Source organism: Chionomys nivalis, chromosome 8, assembly GCF_950005125.1.
Source record: "Chionomys nivalis chromosome 8, mChiNiv1.1, whole genome shotgun sequence".
NCBI lineage: Eukaryota > Metazoa > Chordata > Mammalia > Rodentia > Cricetidae > Chionomys > Chionomys nivalis.
In genome coordinates, this window is record NC_080093.1 from 17885604 (window position 1) to 17894967 (window position 9364).

The 9364-nt window shown below is 48.6% G+C and overlaps 1 pseudogene; it reads right to left on the bottom strand.

Moving 5' to 3' along the window:
- Positions 1–1635: 1635 nt before the first annotated feature.
- Positions 1636–8914, bottom strand: LOC130879270 (actin-related protein 2/3 complex subunit 1B-like; annotated as a pseudogene).
- Between the last annotated feature and the right edge of the window lie 450 nt (positions 8915–9364).

Here is a 9364-nt window from a genome sequence, read left to right on the forward strand (position 1 = left end):
AAAGGGAGGGGAGGGAGGGAGGGAGGGAGGGAGGGAGGGAGGGAGGGAGGGAGGGAGGGAGGGATGTGAGACTATTATGGGAGCCACCAGAATGATGGCCTGAGTGGCTCAGGTCGCCAGCTAGACACCCTACTCTCCACTTTCTGCAGCTACCCAGGGACAGAAGGGGCCCACGGGAGGAAGCCAGTCCTGCTTTCTTAGTGTCTCTCCAGTTCCTGATACAGAGGGATCAGACAGCCTTGGGACCCCCGCTTCCAGCTCTCCATCCCTGTGCTGGGCATCGGGTGTAGCCTGGCTGTCAACCCTCCTTCCCCCAGAGATGCTGTGAGGATGGGGAAATGCTCCAGCTCAAATGCCTCAGGTAGGAAGGACCACTAGACATTTGCCTTTCCACATGCCATTTGGCAAGGCCAGGGGTTCAGCGAGCCATTCTGCCCTTCCCTCGTTCTAGAACAAAAGCACAATGCCCTTCACATGGCAGCTAAGGGTCGGCCTCTGCAGGAGCTAGGCGGGTTACAAATCACCTTGTTTCTCCCTCCAACTCCTTTTTACAGATTTGGCAGAGGAACTCACTCGTTGGATTATATGGCGTTCTGGTCTGCCGGAAGAGAAAGAAGACAGCCCTGACGGGGCAGGATGGTGCTGGCCCATGCAAGACCGTGCTCATAAACATTCTCCACCAATAGAGTATGTTCCCAGTGTTATTTTTAAAATGTGCTGACATGTCTGTCTGCATAATAAAATGTCTGAAAAGAAAACACAAAATGTTATCTATCCAACGCAGAATTGCAAATGTCATTTCCTTTATGTTTATGTATCTCTTTGCTAATATTGCCACAATAAACAAAAATAAATGATGGAATAAAACTAACAAAAAACTCTTCCTTGTTACAGCTCTTGAGCACAAGAGTTATTAATAATTTGATGCTTAATAGGTGTTCCTAGAGAAGGCCTTACCCATATATAGTGGAGGGCACTCACCGTCCTTCCTCTGGGGAGGAAGAGATGAGGCTTTTCCATGAAACACTGGTGTGGTCTAGCCTTGGACGGCCTGTGTACTTTTCTTGCCTCATAACAAGCATACCCATGTTGTTCTAAGCCCTTCCGGTCACAACAACTGTGATCTTGGAGGAGAGCCCAACAGTCTACCAGGAACAGAGCCTTCACTGACCTAAACAGCCCTGAAAATTAGAAAGTTTAGATTTGAAATCTTAACAGTAGAAATTTTATGTTTTACTTCTGGCATCAAAATCCAGAGGTCAGGGTAATTTACAAGTTGTGTGGCTTTTTTTTATACTGTTTGGATGATTTGATTAATAGACAATCATTTATTTTGTAACTATCCACAGTATATACATAATTGTGTATTTATGTTACCATGGTGCTCTTTCCTGTTCTTTAAATAACAAATTTCCTTTTCGGGGGGGGGGGGGGAGTATTTTTTTCAAGCAATAAGTGAAAACATATCTTTAAAAAGCACAGGCTCTTTAGATAGGAAAACTCCCCAGCCTCCTCCTTCCCTCCTTGGGGAGCAACCTGGCACTGGCCGCCTAGAAGCATTCAGCAAAGCAGCCCTCAGCCTCCTTGTCCCTTCCTTCTCCCCCAGAGGGGAAGGAGGCCAGCATTCCTGAGAGCTCATTTGATCTTCGGGTCTTTCAAGGCTGACTCCAGGCTCTTCACGTTCACGCCACCACCTATGCCTGCAGCACGGAACTTCAAGCACTTGCTCTCCCCCGACATGCCCCTTCCCTCTGCCCGCCCCCAGCACCGAAATCGACTGACGCTGTTCACATGCAGTGAGTCTAGGCAGATGCCTGTGACTGTAGCACCCTCGGAGATGGCCTTCTTGTCAAGGTTCTGGGAGCTCTCACGGGCTGTCAGGCCACATTAGGAACTCTGTTTGGGCATATTCAGCTGACCACCAAGGCTCAACATCCCTGCACCACTATCATAGGTAAACAGTCCGGGTAAACAGCTAGGGCCCGCTGCCACTCTAATACATGATTAATGAAAACTCAGAGTGAGAAATTGGGATCTAACCTGAAGATACGAAAAAACAAAGCAGTCAGCCCCTGGCTCTTACCTCAATCTCAGTCTGAAAATGGCGACCCCGCCTGCAGGACTCTCAGAATGAGACCGTGTGTGAGAGTTGTCTCCTCCCATCTTATGTTCCTCTCTAGGGCTGGGATTAAAGATGTGCACCACTGGGATTAAAGGTATGCACCACCTGGTTTCTATGAACTAGCGTGGATCCTGGGATTAAACGCGTGTTACCACTGCCTGGTCTGTAAGGCTAACCAGTGGGACAGTTTACTCTCTGATCCTCAGGCAAGTTTTGGTTATTAAAATACAAGTGAAACACCATGACACCACTAGACTACTTTCTGTGATGAAGGTGATGGCCAAGAGTGGCAAGGTTTCAGGGTTGCGACAGCCATCTTCTTGCCAGTGTCTACCAGGCACACCCTGCTGTTGGGCCTGACCCAAGTCACAGGGCTCCCACTTGCCAAGGAGCAGACGCCACGCACCCAGTCACAAGTGCTGCTGAACTCCAGCTCCCCAAAGGGCATCTTAGAGCCCCATGGTATAGAGGCTGGCTGCTGTTTCCCAAAGGGCATCTTAGAGCCCCATGGTATAGCGGCTGGCTGCTGCTCCACCTCCTTGATTGGGCAGAGAAGATCCTTCACTTGAAGTCACGGGAGCCTGCAGCCAGGAGCACGTTATTTGGGTGCCAGTGAAGGCTGAGGACAGTGGAGCGGATGGGTTTCTTGATCTGCTTGCATACCCACTGTCATCCTCCTGCTCAAATAAAGGATGGAGATGATGCAAGGACCACTGCCCACTGCCAACTTGTTCTCACTGGGGGTCCAGCGCACACAGCAAGTGGCTCGGTTGATCTGCAGGATGACCAGTGTGGGTGTCCACGTGGGGCCCTTCAGCATCCACACAAAGGCATTGCGGTCTGTGACGCAGGTCACAACACGGTTACTCTTAGGGATCCAAGTCGATGACTGTCACCTGCCCGCTGTGCCCCTTAGGCTCTGAACATTGCCCTACTTGGCACCAACTCTTCTCATAGATGTGCACCTCGTGGTTGTTGGGGCAGATGGCACCTGTGTATGGTGCTTGTTTCAGGCATATCCAGAGATGGGCACCACCAGGAAGCTGAGGTCTCCTCGGGGAGTCCGGGCCACCAGCTCTGGACAGTAGATGCCCCAAACTGTCTGTAAGCATAAGTTTTCTTTAAATTGTGCTTTTTGAGTCCTCAGAACCAATGAGGATGAAAAGGCAACATCTTTCCTGCCCAAGTGGGAGGGGTTTTGCAGATGCCTAAAGAGTCCCATAATTTCAGTACACTTGTTGGCGGTAGGGACATGTGTCCCTTTCCTGTCCCTGTCACTCCTGGTGATGCTCACAGGAATGGAAATCAGTTGGACATCTCGCCATTGTTTGGACTCAGACCCTCTTTGCCCCGGGTTGCTTGTCTGTGGCCAGACACTCTTGTTTTTCAGTCTGCTCCCAACCTTGTCATTTTGCAAGTGGTTTTGAGTATCAGTTGATATTGGCACAGTCTTTCAGCTTCCCATTTCCCTAAAGTCCAGGGCTATTTTTAACTTGAGTCCTTCCCACCCTTGGCCCTTGAATCCTTCTTACTTCTGACCCATTGGGCATCCCTGCCTTCTGCAATGAGAAATCTGTGGCATTTGCACAAAGACCTCACTCCTTGCTTATGGCCAATATCAACAAATGATCTCGGCCCTCCTGGCAAAGGGTCCAGCATCACTTGGTTCAGGCGCCTAAGACAGAGAACTGTGTATTGTTGGGCTCAATGGTCCTTCACACCTCTTCTATCTCAGATATTCTGTGCCTCTTTGTCCAAATCACTCCATTTCCTTCTTTTGAATTTGAAATCTGAATTATGTTCAGTTGCAAGCAAAACCAAAGAAGCCTTTGCAGTCCCTCGGAGAAAACTCTCAGTATAAGGAAACGAACATTTCTGTGATGGCCCGTGTAGGTCAGGAGCAGCTTACAAGGTGGGATGCGATAACCAGGGTCACACAGGTGATGAATCCTAACCAGATGCTGATGAGACAGTTCCCTAACCACACAGGCTAAGGATTTTCACCAGTTCTTGGTGAAGAGGGATTGGCAATTAATATCAGAATCCCACTGTGTATTTGCGGCTCATGATGTATAATCATGTCCGGTTTATAGTAGACTGTGTAAAAGTCTCACCCCATAAATTAGGTCCAGTTTCAGACAAGTTTGCTATCGTCTTTAGAAACCCTGTAGCAAAAGCGTCATTGGATATCATTACAATTCAAATCTATACTGGAAGTTCCCTTAAATAACTTGGGAAAATAAGACTCCTGCTTCCAAAGTGAAGAGGCAGATGAAATAAAACCCTTCCCAGAATGAAGCTGTAATAACCCTTGGACTTGATTAAGGAGGGGCTTTACAGATTGTGGCAGCATCATGGGACTTGTCCACACAACTGCTCATTCTTCGACAAATGCTTACTGAGAGCCTGCAATGTACTGCTCCAGGTGCCAGGAATGTGGCAGAAAATAAAGTCCATAATCTAAAGACAACTCTTAGACAGGAGTGGGACTAGAACCTCAAAAGGAGCACCTAGAACAGTCACTAAAAGATGTGAACAAGGATGACCATGAGAAGTAAGAAGACTGATTAAGTCTGTATTGCTGCCAATTGGTCCCTCGCCTCTGTTTAAAGAGACAGGAGGCCTGGGCTGATCTCTGAGGCATGCCTGGTGTAAACAGTGAGATGTCAGAGGACTTGGAGGGTCTGAACATCGGGGTGCCAGTGCCCTGTAGTGTGTGCAGATGGCTTGAAGTGGGGCGTGCGAGCAAGGACAGGAACTCACCATCTCCGGAACTAGTTATTAGGAAGCATTGGCTGAAACGCTCATCTTGAAGCACAGCTGCAATGAAGGTCAGTCAGCCTATGAGGTGCAGGTGGCGAAGGGAGAGGTGGCATCTTACCAGACTTCACCCTGGAGGCTGCCAACCTACAGGAGGGAAGGCAGGGAATCCGGAGATGGCTCAGCTCTGTGACCATTCAGTCTTTAGAAGCTTAATTGCCAGGAAGGGCTGAACATTGGCGTCTTAGTAAATAAGACGGAGCTTAGGGGTGACTAAGCAGAGGCTTTTAAATTACTGGCGAAATTCATAACTCTACCCTCAGGCCATTTAGTCTTGGGGTGTGTAAAAGGGTGTAGAGGAGCCTCCATTCTTCCTGGGAGAGCAAACGGAAAGTTCCAGTGACTGCAGCCCCCAGAGACCCACCCTGAGCCTCTGAAAGCCCCACTTTTGTCACCGAGGTCTGAAGCTAACGGCCCACTTATTCCACCCGACCAACCTGGGCTCCCTTGATGACGACGAAATTTACAACAATGACTCCTATAGATCTCGATATACATGTTTATGACAACTCTCATTTCATGTAAGAAACACCATCTAGATGGAGGCAGAGTCCCCATCACTATCTACCTTCCTGTTACCAGAATCAGGACTCACAATCTGTGCCCCGACAAGCCAGGTTCAGCCACTCATATGCAATAAGCCAACTGGAAAATGCCACATTAACAGTGAAAAGCAGAAAATGGAGATTTAGTCAATATGGCCATTGGCAGAAGGACAAAAGGATCCAGTGATGGCACCCTGACATGAGGGTGGGGTTTAAATAGAAAGCAAAAACAATACATAACTAAGCAGTTCAGCAAGGAGTGGTCCTCAGCCCACCATTGTCTCAGTTCCAAGTCTCTCCTACAAGGTCATGTGCGAAACCATTTTTTTTCTTTAGGTGGCAAGTTCCTCCTCTGAATGTCCCCAGGACTTCAGCCATCTTCTCTTCCAGGGAGAGGTTCCTGGAGAATTCTAATTTCTTGGAACCCATTCCTTCAGGAATCTGAGAGAGATGACGGGGAACACATATATAGTTTGAATTCATTTCTTCCAGATTGATCCGTTACACTCTCACATTTACAAAGTACTAGCAAAACCCTGAACATAGATGGTAATTATAGCTGGTTATGGGCCAGATCTTAACTCAGTAGCTTGACTCTGGTGACCTCTGCATGGCGAGTGGCCTTCACAAGAGGTGTCCACAGGTTAGATGATGGGCTGCCGGTGGGTCTGTAGACTAACTACATACGTTCTTGATGAAGATCGACTTTCAAGGGAGCTTCCCTCCAGCCTTAGGTTTGGAAAAGGTGGGCACTCTGATCATCCCTGTATGCTGAGAACGATGGTGACAGTTCTAACAGCACGAGGAAAAACTCAACCTGCTGAGCCCTGCCTCAGCCTGCATGCAGTTTAAAGCAGCAGAAGTGCAGCCCCTGAAACCAGGAGGCAACAACCTGGAAAGTCTGGTAGAGCAGTCATTTCCACGTCCAGGTGCCGCTCTCCACCACTTTTTAACAGCATTTGAGGAGTGGAGCTCTCTCTTCCCTTGGTGTAGGCTAGTGCTCTTTCCCAGCCAGATAGAGGATGGTTACGACGCGGTGGGGCAGCTGGGGTGGAGGGCTCACCTGGAGTGACAGGAGGCAGTCACTCAAGGGTCATCTGAAGCTGTCATGATCAAAGTGAAGTCTCTCAGAACTGTGTCAGGGTATCTGAAGTGGCCTAAAGCTATGGGTAGAGAGGAGGCAAAGATCTTTGTGTAAGATCCCAGCCTCTTCCTGGAGTCACAGGCGAGACCGTGACCTTCTCGATCAAGTCATGGGGTGTTTAAAACAGAGGGGGCTGTTATGAAGACAGCAAGCTCTTTGAAAATGATGGCAGTGAGCTTGAAGTTTTCACCTCCCCGGAGAGCATCTCAGAAGAAGCAGTGATAGAATGCCCAACCCCTCCAGTCTTGGGAACTATGCAGCCAGCACTGGCAGTTCCAGTCTGGCTGCCATCTCTGCCTGGAGCTCTGCCATCATGAACAGTCCTGGAGCAAAGGTCTGACAGCTATCAATCAAGCAGCTAAATTGCTTGTGCCTAATAGCTTCATCTATTTAAAAGGGGGAAAGGGAGTTGCGGTAAAAACTTAACATAAATGAACATTTTTCTCCAGCAAACTTTCATCCAACAATGTTTAACCCCTAGTTCACCTTTAGGGAGGGTTGGATCCTCCAGATCTGTCGCTGCTCTCTCATAGCTGAGTGACATTGGAAATACCAGGTAAACTTTCTGAAAATTCAGTCCTCTTACCAAAGAATATGGGTAATGGTAAGAACTAGTTTCTGAGTGTTGTAAGGATTATATGAAGAAGTATATAAAGGCCCTGCTGTGGTACCCAGCACACGGTAGTTATGTCCCTTTTCCCTGTCCTGTTAGGTCTATTCCCTGGCCATATCCTGGCTGATTGCCCACCCCGCCCCCAGTTTTCCTCATTCTCCACAAACACGCCTCTCCTCATTCATCTCCTACACCTCCTTCCCCGCTAAGCAAACCTCCTCATCCCCTTCTACCACATCCTCTCACTGCCAGCCCTACCTCTCCTCTTCACCTTCTTGATCTCCAAGTGACCAGCACACATGATGTGCCAGGCCAGGTCCTGATTCAACAGCAAGTTGACAGGGAGCTACATGTACCCAGAACATTGTTAGTGGCAGCTGACCAATCAATCATGGGACGGGAGGCCAACTAAAAGTGCCTTCTGAAACAAATAAGGAAAGAATTCAAAGTTCCTCATCACGTGGGAAGGAGCCAGATAGAAAGCAGGGTCCCAAACAACCTAGATGCCCTTCAATGGAAGAATGCATGAAGAAAGTATGGAGTATATACATATTAGAGTACTAATCAGCAGTAAAAAACAATGACTTCTTGAATTTTGCATGCAAATGGATGGAAATAGAAAACACTATCCTGAGTGAGGTAAGCCAGACCCAAAAAGAGGAACATGGGATGTACTCACTCATATTTGGTTTCTAGCCATAAATAAAGGACATTGAGCCTTTAATTCGTGATCCTAGAGAAGCTAAATAAGAAGGTGAACCCAAAGAAAAACACAAGCATCCTCCTGAATATTAACCTTCATCAGGCGATGAAAGGAGACAGAGACAGAGACCCACATTGGAGCACCGGACTGAAATCTCAAGGTCCAAATCAGGAGCAGGAGAGAGAGCACGAGCAAGAAACTCAGGACCACAAGGGGTGCACCCACACACTGAGACAATGGGGATGTTCTATCAGGAACTCACCAAGGCCAGCTGGCCCGGATCTGAAAAAGCATGGGATAAAACCAGACTCGCAGAACATAGTCCTCATAGACAATGAGGACTGCTGAGAACTCAAGAACAATGGCAATGGGTTTTTGATCCTACTGCACGTACTGGCTTTGTGGAAGCCTAGGCAGTTTGGATGCTCACCTTACTAGACCTGGATGGAGGTGGGTGGTCCTTGGTCTTCGCACAGGGCAGGGAACTCTGATTGATCTTTGGGCTGACGAGAGAGGGGGACTTGATCGGGCAAGGGGGAGGGAAATGGGAGGCGGTGGCGGGGAGGAGGCAGAAATCTTTAATAAATTAAAAAAAAAAAAAAGAAAGAAAGCAGGGTCCAGGGTCCTTCTGGATTCTGGAGGGTTGCCCCAGGTCTTTGGGAGAGAGAAGAAAGGTCCAGAAATATCCCCTACAAAGAAGAGTAAACACGTGGGCACCCTAACTCCAGGTGAGACAACAGTCCCCTTTCATCCAGGGATAAAGCAGGCACTGAGGTTGTGACCAAGCTGAGGGTAGGTTGAGGTGAAGTCGGAAACTCCCACTGCATCAGCCTGCCCCCAAGTCAGCCAGCACGGTTCCACCAGAACAAGCTTTCCCTGTGCTGTGCCTGATCCTTGTTCCCAGCTGGGTGTGGACACTGGGTCACCGGGCTGTACACAGGTCACTGTGAATTACCGAGATGGTCATGTTGGTCCTCAGACCATGGCAGGCCTCAGGATGCCAACCGGAAGCTGGAGGACCAGAACTTTGTCCTGGCATTTGAAGTGTAGACTGTTTTTACTGCTCTGAGTACCGACGACGTAATCTGGGCCTCCACCTCCTCCCATCTGAGTCCCTTTTAACAGAACTTGAAAACGGCGTTTTTGTTCTTCTGGACAATAATTAGCCTTTGACTTGGCTCCATCCATGCAACTTCTCACAGCCTTGGAGGCAGGAGCCTTTAATGCCGGAATGGCAGGAGTTCTGATGGGCTGGCCCGACCAACCTCCTCCCCTCCTTAGAGCCAGAATTCTGCTCAGATACTTTTCTCCCAAGTGATTGTGTGGCCAGACAGATACACATGAGCACAGCAGTTTGTACCATACAAGCAAGCTCTCCGCGTTCAGTGTGACCCTTCCAGCGCTATGTCTTTCAGCC